Source organism: Schistocerca cancellata, chromosome 9 (assembly GCF_023864275.1).
Source record: "Schistocerca cancellata isolate TAMUIC-IGC-003103 chromosome 9, iqSchCanc2.1, whole genome shotgun sequence".
Lineage (NCBI taxonomy): Eukaryota > Metazoa > Arthropoda > Insecta > Orthoptera > Acrididae > Schistocerca > Schistocerca cancellata.
In genome coordinates, this window is record NC_064634.1 from 75,557,405 (window position 1) to 75,570,492 (window position 13,088).

Genomic DNA, 13,088 nt, shown 5'->3' on the forward strand with positions numbered 1-13,088 from the left:
TATCTTTCTGCGGTTTGTCGTAAATGCTGCGTCTCTAAAGTTTCTCAATAGTGTTCACATCTAATATAAATTATATTGTAAGGAAGTTTTTTTCTGAAGGTCCTTGTATAGAATGTAGCCTTGTACAGTAATGACACGTGGGCTCTATGTAGTTCAGGTAGGAAGATAATAGAATATTTTGAAATGTAGTGCTACTGAAGAATGCTGAAGATTAACTAGGTAATCCAGTAACCAATGAAGACGTACTGAATCGAACCGGAGAAGGAAGACATTTGTGGTACACCTTGAGTAAAAGAAGAAATCGGTTGGTAGGGCAAAAGCTATAGAGAAAGAGAGAGATTGGAACACATCCAGCAAATAATTGAGAACGTAGGCTGTAATTTGTAATGACACAGTTAAATAAAGACATTAACATACATTAAAAAAAATTACTTTTAGAACGCAAATATACAGCATAAATTTTATTTGTATATTTGTAAACTTCCGCTCATAGCGGAGTTTGAGATATTTGAAATTAGGCGCCAGTATTCTGTGAACGTAGCAAGTTATGCCATCTCCTAGAAGCGTAAAGAACTATCAGCACAAATGTTGTCGCTTTCCTTTGTGTAGAAACTCATAAAAGCTGATGCTGTTGTTTTCGTGATTCATTCTTTCAACAGATTAATAATGTAGCAACCATTAAGTGTGTAGTAAAAGTAAGTGCAGCATGTACGACAAATTAACATAGCCGTACGGGAGAATCACTCACTCGGCAGAGAGTTTATTGTTGTAATAGCTTTGAGTATAGTTGCATTCGGTGACAGTTTGTTGTGTGTGATGTGATCTGAATACAACAGCAGCAGTTGTTTTGTGGCGGTAAAGGGATGCAGAAAGGAAATTTACTTGGAACATGGGAGTATATGAGAATTGGAAAAAGAGGTGACATTGCCGTGATGAAGGACACGAATGTCTTTTGCCACTAAAACATGACCACGACCACAACAACCCACAGCTAAGTGATCCTTCTCTTTGCAAAGTTCAGTTCCCAAGAAATAAAAATATTTTTAGTATCAATGTAAACAATGCCGTTCATTGAAATTAGTGAAGTGGATCCATATATTACCAAATATTTTTCTGATTCAGTTTAACATTTGGCACTGAATCAAATAGAATGTGCTATTTTACCATTGCAGTAAACTGATAAAATCAAAAACTGCATAGTATTCCCTGTACAAATAATTATCTTGCTTAATTCATAATTAGTAGTTTAGTTGTATGTGTAACAGTGTTAGTGACTGTTGTGTACTATGCCTGTAAGTTACTGTGCAGTCTAAAGCGACATAAGCAGTATCGTTTGGAGACTTTCGTCAACACTCCAAAACATTTTTATTTATTACTAATTTCAAAATTTTCATTACATGCAGAAGAAACAGTATTTTTCCATGTACTTGAAATTTAGTTATAGCATAGCGTTGGGATGCCCACGTTCATATATTTCCAGAAAATGGTACTACTAAATTATAAAAGCCCGACAGCCAGTCTATAAATTGCTACTATGAGACAATATGAGACAATAAGGTTTGCACAGGGAAGGAATTCGTAGAGGGTGCCTCAAACCGATGATTCATATATATATATATATCGATGAGAGTGTGTTGGGAGGAAGGGGTGGACAGCGGTGAGTAAAAATTTTAGGAGCAGACCAAGGGGTGAATACAACAAGCAGGTTTAAAAGGATGTCAGTTTCAATAGTTATTCGGAGATGAAGAAGCATAAATAGGATGGAATAATGTCGAACGCTGTATCAATGCATTCTTAGGACTGAAGACCACAATAACAACATGCTCAAAATTTCGATTAGTGTATTCCAATCAACACTATCAAAAGCTTTCTTTCAAATCTACAATTCTTATAAACGTAGCTTTGCTTTTCTTAAAATTTAACTCCAAAAATAAGTAGCTGGATCAGTATTGCCTCTTGTGTTCCTACATTTCTCGCTCGGCCAAACTGATCTTCCTCGAGGTCGGAGTCTACGTTTCTCCAGTTCAAAAATGGTTCAAATGGCTCTGAGCACTATGGGACTTAACATCTGGGGTCATCAGTCCCCTAGAACGTAGAACTACTTAAACCTAACTGACCTAAGGACGTCATACACATCCATGCCCGAGGCAGGATTCGAACCTGCGACCGTAGCGGTCGCGCGGTTCCAGACTGAAGCGCCTAGAACAGCTCGGCCACTCCAGCCGGCCGTTTCTCCAGTCTCCCGTTAATAATCCTTATCAGTATTTTGCAACAATGACTTATTGAACTGATATTTCCCGTCAAATTCATACTTGAAACTTTCCTGGCAGATTAAGACTGTGTGCCCGACCGAGACTCGAACTCGGGAGTCTCGGTCGGGCACACAGTTTTAATCTGCCAGGAAAGTTTCATATCAGCGCACACTCCGCTGCAGAGTGAAAATCTCATTCTGGAAATTCATACTTGTTAGCACCTTTCTTTGTTTGGAATTGGAATTATTCCAAAATGTTCAAATGTGTGTGAAATCTTATGCGACTTGACTTCTAAGGTCATCAGTCCCTAAGCTTACACACTACTTAACATAAATTATCTTGAGGACGAACACACACACACACCCATGCCCGAGGGACGACTCGAGCCTCCGTCGGAACCAGCCGCACAGTCCATGACTGCAGCGCCCTAGATCGCTCGGTTAATCCCGCGTGGCTGGAATTATTAGATTTTTTTTAAAGTCTCTGGGTACTTCTGCTGACTCATATGTCTGGGATACCAGAAGCTGTAGTTTGTCAGGTGTGGCTCTCTCATGTGTGTCAGTGATTCTGAGAGCATGACGCCTGCTCTAGGGGCCTTGTTTCGACTTCAATCTTCCACGTAGTAAACGGTAAAATATCGAGCTCTTCTCCTTGATAGCCCGTAGCTGTAGCGAGATGCTTGTGTAGATTCGCTGACCTCCCCGGATAGCAGCCTGCTTTGAGGCCTGATATTTGGCTGGTTTATGTCGGCGTATCCAACCGCTGTGTGTTGGCGGCAGCCTTTGACGGCGTCGGTCATCGGCCGTGTGTTGATCCTCGTCCAGTGTGAAGGTCCACCCGACTCTTCCCAGAACTGTCAGTTCACGGCGCTTCGTCAGATTCTCTGTATACCCGAGCGTCGCCCAAGAGATGACGTCGTTCTTATATAGGGCGCTGGAACAACTGGGCGTCTGGGTGTCGCATAAGAGCGCTCCTCAAACGACTTTATAGAATTTTTTAAATGTGTTATACATATCCGATGCCTTACATTCAATTTCTGCCAGGAAGGCTGCAGCATCCAACTTGTGAAAAGAAATTGTGCTGAATCGCTACAAACACGTGTTGGGCCTTCAGGTTAAATTATGGTAAGTTGCCAAGGCCTCGTAGTTCTTCGATCGTTTCCGCTTCGAGTGAGATAGTAGTCTCTCTTAATGCTGTGTAAAATATTTTCTAGTCAGTTCGTTGTAGGGTGAATTGATCTGTCGCTCATGCATTGCTTCGACATGCGTGACTTATCAGTTCTCTTTTGTGGGAACCTCCTAGTTCATCTTAAATGGTAGGGGATTTAGTTTAATGCAGAGATTCTTCCAAAAGCAGTCCGCCTGCCTAGCTGGTTGGTAACGTGCTTGCCTCCTATGCACTGGGCCTGGGTTCCATTCCCTGCCGTGCCACAGGTTTTTTCTGCTCGGGGACTGGGTGTAGTGTTGTCCTCATCATCATTTCATTCTCATCATCGGCTGCAAGTCGCCCAATGTGGCGCCTACTGTAGTAAGACTTGTACTTGGCGGCTGAACCCGACTGAGACATGCCGATCAACAATTCCATACGATCATTTCATTTCATACCCTAAAATCACAGGCCACTGGCTCATTTCACGAATAGATCAGGGAGATTTAGTTACTCATTTTTCAAGGTGTTATGTTATGTACAAGTCAAATCTCTATCAGAGTTCCATAATTCATTTCTTGGAAGTTGTTCTGAATAGATTATGAGAAAACAAATGTACAATAATATTGCGTCTAAAGTAATCCTGGTCAGAACCTGCTGTCTGTAGTAACCACCAACATGAATTTCACCTAACACACATGCCATTTTGTATCCTTCATACGAGGTTCGCCCTCACGATCCGGAATATCACGTTCCCATATGCATAACACCCCGGAGATCGGTTGGGATGAGCACTTCGTTTTCAGATAATTGTTTTTCAGCTGATAAGATTTCAGTTGCAGGTCGCTGTCTCAAACACACTGCTGTGAGCTGGAGATAGTGTACGTATCTGTGACGACGCCACATTCATGCACTTTTTCTTTTATGAATTTGGCTTATTTCGCGGCATCTTTCAGGACTTTGTATCAGAAATGTTTTCAGGAACTTAATCATACACTGATTTATCTAGACAGTTACGTGTTGTAATATGAAATAGCTGCTGCGTGATTCCATCTTGCAAAAAACCTTTACCCACTTCTGTTGCACATTTATCAGTACCTTGGTGTCTTATCAAACTGACGCTAGAGGCTCCCAGTTATAGAGTGTAACATAGCGGAATGTGACGTAACTATATTGGTGAGTCAGAAACAGCGTGCTGTAATCGAGATTCTGAAAGCACGAATTCTAAGAGTTCTTCCACACATGGAGCACCCTTCCTTCAACATGATAATGCCGGTCCACACACGAACGCTGCGACAGCTGCAACAATCCGACGCCTTGGGTTCGCTGTCATTGATCATACTCTATCCCGTCCATAGTTGGCACATCCGATTTTCATGTTTCCGAAACTTAAAGAATACCTTCCAGGAGTTGACTTTGGTACTGATGAAGAGGCGCGAACAGAGGCGAGGTGGTGACTCCGTCGACAAAGTCAGACATTCTACAGTGACGGTATCGATAAACTGCTCTCTCGTTGGGAGAAATTTATTCATCACCAGGGTAACTATGTTGAGGAATAAAGATGTGTATATGAAGAATAGAGGTACAAAATGTTAGTAAAGTTTGTTTCATTTAAAAAGCCTTAAGAGGTTTTACTTAAGAGGTTTTACTTAAGAAATTCGGAAGCATTACTTCCCAGCCCACCCTCCTATTTTGCTGCCCAATTAGCGGAACGCATCTGCCAGTTCCAGTGTCTCACTTCCTAAGCTATTTCCTTTAACATCATATGTTTCAATTCAGTTACCTACCATCATGTTTGTTTTGATTTTTTTATTATTCACCTCTTTCATAAAAACTACCCATTCTGCTCTTGTCCTTTGCTGCGTCTAACAGATTGTATTCATTCTCCCTGGTCTCTAATTCCCGCTTCAAATTTCACCTCGATTTCTTTTACTGCACGGTAAATGTACAAACTGAATAACATTTCGGCTGGGCTATAGCCCTGTCTTACTCCCTTCTGAATCGTCGCTACCATTTCATTTCCTTATAACTGCTATGTGCTTTCTGTGCAAGTTGTTTACCTTCTCAGTCCCGAGCACATATTAAAAGTACAACTGCACCACTATTTCGTTAATTGCTTTGTGCTAACGGTACTTAACAATGAATGACCCTCAAAACATATTTTGAACCATAGTGAATTACTATAAATGTGTAGTACTCATGACTTTAGCGGGACAATTCTACACACACATTAGTTACACCTATTCCTCATATTTGTTGTAGATTTCTAGATAGGTCAAAATATACACTTTGTATCGAAACTTTCAAAAATTGTAACGAAACAATTGGAAATACTTAAAATTATAATTAGAAAACTTTTGAAATTACACTCCTGGAAATGGAAAAAAGAACACATTGACACCGGTGTGTCAGACCCACCATACTTGCTCCGGACACTGCGAGAGGGCTGTACAAGCAATGATCACACGCACGGCACAGCGGACACACCAGGAACCGCGGTGTTGGCCGTCGAATGGCGCTAGCTGCGCAGTATTTGTGCACTGCCGCCGTCAGTGTCAGCCAGTTTGCCGTGGCATACGGAGCTCCATCGCAGTCTTTAACACTGGTAGCATGCCGCGACAGCGTGGACGTGAACCGTATGCGCAGTTGACGGACTTTGAGCGAGGGCGTATAGTGGGCATGCGGGAGGCCGGGTGGACGTACCGCCGAATTGCTCAACACGTGGGGCGTGAGGTCTCCACAGTACATCGATGTTGTCGCCAGTGGTCGGCGGAAGGTGCACGTGCCCGTCGACCTGGGACCGGACCGCAGCGACGCACGGATGCACGCCAAGACCGTAGGATCCTACGCAGTGCCGTAGGGGACCGCACCGCCACTTCCCAGCAAATTAGGGACACTGTTGCTCCTGGGGTATCGGCGAGGACCATTCGCAACCGTCTCCATGAAGCTGGGCTACGGTCCCGCACACCGTTAGGCCGTCTTCCGCTCACGCCCCAACATCGTGCAGCCCGCCTCCAGTGGTGTCGCGACAGGCGTGAATGGAGGGACGAATGGAGACGTGTCGTCTTCAGCGATGAGAGTCGCTTCTGCCTTGGTGCCAATGATGGTCGTATGCGTGTTTGGCGCCGTGCAGGTGAGCGCCACAATCAGGACTGCATACGACCGAGGCACACAGGGCCAACAACCGGCATCATGGTGTGGGGAGCGATCTCCTACACTGGCCGTACACCACTGGTGATCGTCGAGGGGACACTGAATAGTGCACGGTACATCCAAACCGTCATCGAACCCATCGTTCTACCATTCCTAGACCGGCAAGGGAACTTGCTGTTCCAACAGGACAATGCACGTCCGCATGTATCCCGTGCCACCCAACGTGCTCTAGAAGGTGTAAGTCAACTACCCTGGCCAGCAAGATCTCCGGATCTGTCCCCCATTGAGCTTGTTTGGGACTGGATGAAGCGTCGTCTCACGGGGTCTGCACGTCGAGCACGAACGCTGGTCCAACTGAGGCGCCAGGTGGAAATGGCATGGCAAGCCGTTCCACAGGACTACATCCAGCATCTCTACGATCGTCTCCATGGGAGAATAGCAGCCTGCATTGCTGCGAAAGGTGGATATACACTGTACTAGTGCCGACATTGTGCATGCTCTGTTGCCTGTGTCTATGTGCCTGTGGTTCTGTCAGTGTGATCATGTGATGTATCTGACCCCAGGAATGTGTCAATAAAGTTTCCCCTTCCTGGGACAATGAATTCACGGTGTTCTCATTTCAATTTCAAGGAGTGTACTTAAAATTATCATTAGAAAACTTTTGAAATTATTTTTGCTTTTCCTGGTATTACTACGTAGATCAATGTTAATTTAACATTACTTGTCCTAATTCAATTTTATTTTATGTGGAATGTGTGAAGCAGTTCCTGTCAATAGTGAAGCAATGGAACACTCTCTACTGTTCACACTGTACAAAGTAAGGCCTCCGCAGCTTTCTACCCGACATTTTGACCTGTTCTTCTGAACATGGCAGTCAAGCCTGGTAACCACGCTGTGACGTAAACAAGGGTGGCATTGAGTCCCGAGGGATCATACACTAGCTTCCTAAATTAAAGCATTTTCCCGCCCTGTGTCTAATTCACGGATGTCCAGGTGTCCGTATGATCGTGCTGTGCACGGAACATGGCATTCCGGTAAACGAAGGACCATGCCGAAGATGATGCCAGGGCACCTATGAAACGAGATAGTGTTTGTTAGGTAGCCCCACATCCACAATCACTGTATGCAAAGCCACAGGCGGTGCAGTATGGCACAGAGACGATGCCAACCAGACTCTCTGCAGTGGAGGTTCAAAATTGTTCAAATGACTCTGAGCACTATGGGACTTAACACCTGAGGTCATCAGTCCCCTAGAACTTAGAATTACTTATACCTAACTAAGCTAAGAACATCACACACATCCATGTCCGAGGCAGGATTCGAACCTGCGACCGTAGCGGTCTCGCGGTTCCAAACTGAAGTGCCTAGAACCGCTCAGCCACACTGGCCGGCTGCGGAGGAGAGCTATACAAAGAAAGGAAAGAGGACAGTCACAAACTGATATGGCCCGATGGCTTAATGTGAATCGTCCTGTTGTTTCTTGGATGTGGCGAGACCGAAACTTTGTCCCAAAGACCAGGGCGCCGACCACTGGTAGTTCCAGAAGGGAGGACCGTTATTGGTCTGTAAGGGCACGACAGTACCGCCTTAGTACGGCACGGTAACTGGCATGTGAGCTCGCAGCATCCACTGGACGTGTTTTATCGAGGCAAAGGTTATGTAGAAAGCTTCGGCGGAGTAGCATTTACTGTAGCAGACTTCCTGTATCCCTACCTACGTCTTCACGGAAGAGAACATCTTGATTAATCAACATGCAACCTGGTCGGACGAACAGTGGGCTAATGGGCTAATGTTGTTTTCACAGATGAGTCCCTGTTTCGTCTGGAGAGTGATTCCGATGGATTCGCATCTGGACGGAATGTAGAACACGATTTCGGGACCCAGACCAAAGGTTTAGCTGTGTACACGCACAAGGACAAAATAAAACCTTGCGGCACTATACGTGACACATCGAGACTGAAGAGGATCTAGGTCTTCGCTCTTTGTATTTTATCATTGCTGTCTTCAGAATTTCGTATATTCCACTGAGCGCTGCAATAAGCTGTCTCGAAACCTACGAATGCTATAAAATAGGTTTTCCTTACAGTAATGTATCACATAAAGCAAGTCGTAGGAGCAGTACTAGTGTACGTAACCCACCCGAACTGCGGTCTGCTCTGCGGAACCCGAATGGTTTGTGGAGCCTTTTCCGGAGCACGGTGTACTTTCCCGGCCGTCTCCAGGGCCATCTTCGCCCACGCTCCCAAATCAATCAAGGCCTAATGAAAGCTGGCGGGGCGCGGCCCCGCCCGGCGCGGCACTTTGGGTTTTATGTCGGTTTCTGCCACTGTGCGGGCAGAGGCCGCCGGTGCGCCTAACGCCCTCGCGCCAGGCAGTAAGGGGACCACTGGACCGTACACTCGCTGCCCAACCGGCTGGACCTCAGCTCCCACCACTTCACAACCTCACAGCTGCCGTGCCCCGTCGTCCCAAGCTAGGTGAACAGTGAAGCATTCAACACTGTCCTTAAGACTGTTCCGAAACCTGTTCACTACACAACAAAAGATACAAAACTGGTCTTTAGTTTATCTATTTTGTGTGGATTTTGTTGAGGTCTGTGACTGTACTCAAGGTCTGTACAATAATTTTTCAGTTGCCACCATTTTTATTTATCAATATTTACTGTCATGGAGTGTCATGCTTGCTTTTTGGGCCCTTCTCAGTTGCTTGTACATTGTAATGGTCGCCTAGTCGTAGATATTGCTAATTGCTATAATCGCACTATTTCACTCCCATTTACGGAGCTTGTTAGCACTTGATGTTAGGTTGGCGCCATTAAAATGCATTGTAGTAATCACTGCTGCTTGCTGGATCGCTGCTGTGTCTCGATGTTGATGCTGGCTCTAAATCTGGTTGTCTAGGGTTAAAAACATGAGGTTCCGTGTTTTTTATGTGCTTTTGATAATAAAGAACGAGCGAAACCAACAAATATGTAAACTTCAAATATTTATTACTCTGGTGGCCATCTTAATTCCATTGTCCACCAAAGACCATGACTCAACACAAAGTAGTACTTCCGTTACATGTTCTTTGCATTGTTTATCCACCTCAAACAATAACACACAAACACACTTTACCAAAGTGACATTCCGACTGCCTCTCGACCCTTCTTGCTGCTCGTATTTATAACATTGTCAAAGAACTACTAAAAAGAGATATAGTTTATAAGTCACATGTACATCTGTTATCATAATTTGTGCAGAAAAGTTATTAATTTGCATCGAGTGACATAAGTTAACATGTTATTAAAATGACAGACAGATTTGTTGACTTGACAGAATAATTCTCTGTTACAAAAAGGCCGTTTTTTAGAAATTTGTCAATTGACTTCTCTAATTTGCATAAATAAGTAAATAACATGATTTATTAAGAATTACATTGGTTTTCGTCTAAAATAGGATTGCTTACGTGAATACTGAGTGAAAACGCTCCTAGTGAACAAATAGGTTTCACTGGGTGATTTTTATTTAAGGAGATCCAAAATACCTAAGTTGGCCACTATTTTTCGTACTTCATATTAATTATTTAAGATGAACTTAGTGTTTTTACATGATTACATTTGCTGTATCAGTGATCAAGTGATATAAACTTTTGTGTGGGTCAGTTATTCAGTATAATTTAATGGGTTGACTGTTTATGCTGACATGTTATGCAATCATTGTTAACATACACAATAACTTTTCTATAATCATAAATACTCGTTAAACTGGTTGAATTTGGAGGGTATCGCATACTTCGGTACAGTAAAGCCTTATATATGTTCCGTTACAACATCAATTTTTATTTATAGATTCGTTTGAAGAGCGATGGGATCTGTTTTCTTGATGTGCCAGGGTGTTTATGTTCCTAAGTTTGTCCACGTCAACAAGGATTTATTTACGAGCTTCCAGCATGGTGGAGTAGCTTGGGTAAGCAACTTCTGTTAATCAGTAGAACGAAAAACCTATCTAAATTACCTGTGCGCAGTCCTATTTATCTGTATGCAATGTTCGTCGTACATTTTTGACATCGTCGGAAATGCCACTTTCGACTGTGTTGTGATGTACTGAAAATGGGTCTCGGAACGAAACTAGTCATCGAATGAATAAAAAGTCAAAATTTGTAGCCGCGCTGTATTAGCCGAGCGGTCTAAGATGCTGCAGTCATGGACTGTGCGGCTGGTCCCGGCGGAGGTTCGAGTCCTCCCTCGAGCATGGGTGTGTGTGTTTGTCCTTAGGGTAATTTAGGTTAAATTGTGTGTAAGCTTACTGACTGATGACCTTGGCAGTTGAGTCCCATAAGATTTCACACACGTTTGAACGATTTTTTTCAAAATTTGCAACTTGGATGGTTTTTCGTTCTAAGAATTTATTCATTTTAGTATGAACCATTATGTGTGTTGTTTGTTTAAATAACCTCAATTATGTCATCATTTACATTTTCCCTGAATATGTCCTTATCTGAAATCCATAGCACAGGAATAAACACCTCGTCAATTCACACATTATCCATACAGTTGTTCGCATTTGAAAGATTCTTAAACGCTAAGATAAAACTTATATCATTTGCTAAGATGTTATACTGCATGCGCTCATAATATAGACATCTCTTGCATAAGCATAATTATGTCGTATCACATGTTATACAGTATTATTATTTAGAACTGACTGACTTATTCAGTACTATTGAGTCATGCATATAGGGGGGTATGAGGCAGTATTTACCTTTGATATTATTATGTTAACTAAGTCTCTTTCCTATTACTGAAATAAGTATTCCACATTACATTATTACTTTCCATCCTGTTATCTAGCAACAGGGTAAAAAGTACAGTGCCATAAATGAAAATTTTCAGCCCTTCATGTGACTCTATTTGTCGTCCATTGTCTGTTTCATGCAATTTATGAATATCATTCCGCTGCACAATCCACAACTTCTCATCTGCAAACAGCATAACGTAATTTTTATTTTTCTGTTCATTGTGTATTTACAAGCGGAAATGACTATATATCACGTCTTTCGTGTGTAACCTACGTTTTTGATATGTGATGCTTTCTCATATGTTATTGGCGAAGAGAATAGGCAGATTTCGTGGCGAAACCAAAAGTTACACAAGAAAAATATGATATATACGTGTTTCCGTTTGTAAATGCATAATAAACAGAAAAATAAAAATTAGGTTTTGCTCTTTGCAGATGAGAGGTTGTGGACTGTGTAGCAGAATAGCTACCAAAGTAAATGTCCAATAGTATCATGTAAGGTATGTAAACTAATGCATGCAGCCATTCTTTTTGCCAATTAGCTATAAATAGAACTTTGACATAATGTTATAAACAAAACGTATTGCGTCAGGTCCTTACTACATATCTCAGCTGTGAACTATGAACAAATGATGTGTAATATTTTACAACAATTATTCATTCACTATTGTAAATATTATGTACCGAAAGTTTCGCTTAATGTTAATAGGTAACCACAATTTTACACTCAGAAAATAAAAAATAACCCACAAGATAGCACAAAATGTGCTGGAATATGTCTGGGTGGAGAAAAAAAGAACAGAAAAATGGTGTCTTGCATGAGGCGGAATTCCTCTTCCCATTTCGTAGCAAGCACGGACATAACAAGAAGAACTGGAACACCACAAGATAATTAGAAATTGTAAATTTTCTTAAGTTTCACAAGACTGTAACTCACTTACTATTTGCTCAGTTTTTTATTTTTAGTCACTGAGAACGACCCTGCACCATACTGTATATCATCCTCTTGATCTTTTTCCAAGTTTTTTTTTCTTCTTTTCTTCTATCTGGACTCCTTAGTTGCCAGCTGCGCTGTGTATTCTGCTTTATCAATGCGAACCTTGTCCATTCATTCAAGTTCTCTTATGCAGTTTGCTCTAGGATTAATTCCCATGTGGCAGGCCGAAGTGGCCGAGCGGTTCTAGGCGCTACAGTCTGGAACCGCGCGACCGCTACTGTCGAAGGTTCGAATCCTGCCTTGGGCATGGGTGTGTGTGATGCCCTTAGGTTAGTTAGGTTTAAGTAGTTCTAAGTTCTAGGGGACTGATGACCTCAGCAGTTAAGTCCCATAGTGCTCAGAGACATTTGAACCATTTGAATTCCCATGTGCTGTAGCACTTTCACCCTACCAATGTTGCTATCATTAAAAGCAATAACAGCATCACTGACCCCCCAAATCAGTGTCTTCATTCCAACAGGAACATTTTTTGGTAAGCGAGTCCATATAAGATTATTGAACGACTCACTGGGATTTTGAGGATGACAATGCACACACTTCTTTAGTAATTCAGGATTTGCCTGGTCTCTGTAAATAGGTTTTATGATATCTGTGACTGCTGCTGGGATGGAATGTTTATGGCTGTATGAACTGTTTCAGTACTGGGCATTTCAGTAATTGCGCCATGAATCAGATCCAGCAGGGCAAAGGTGGTGTACTGGTTCTTCATCAGTTGACAGTCTGTGGAAGAAGGTAACCTAAACTGCCTGCTTCATTTTCAAC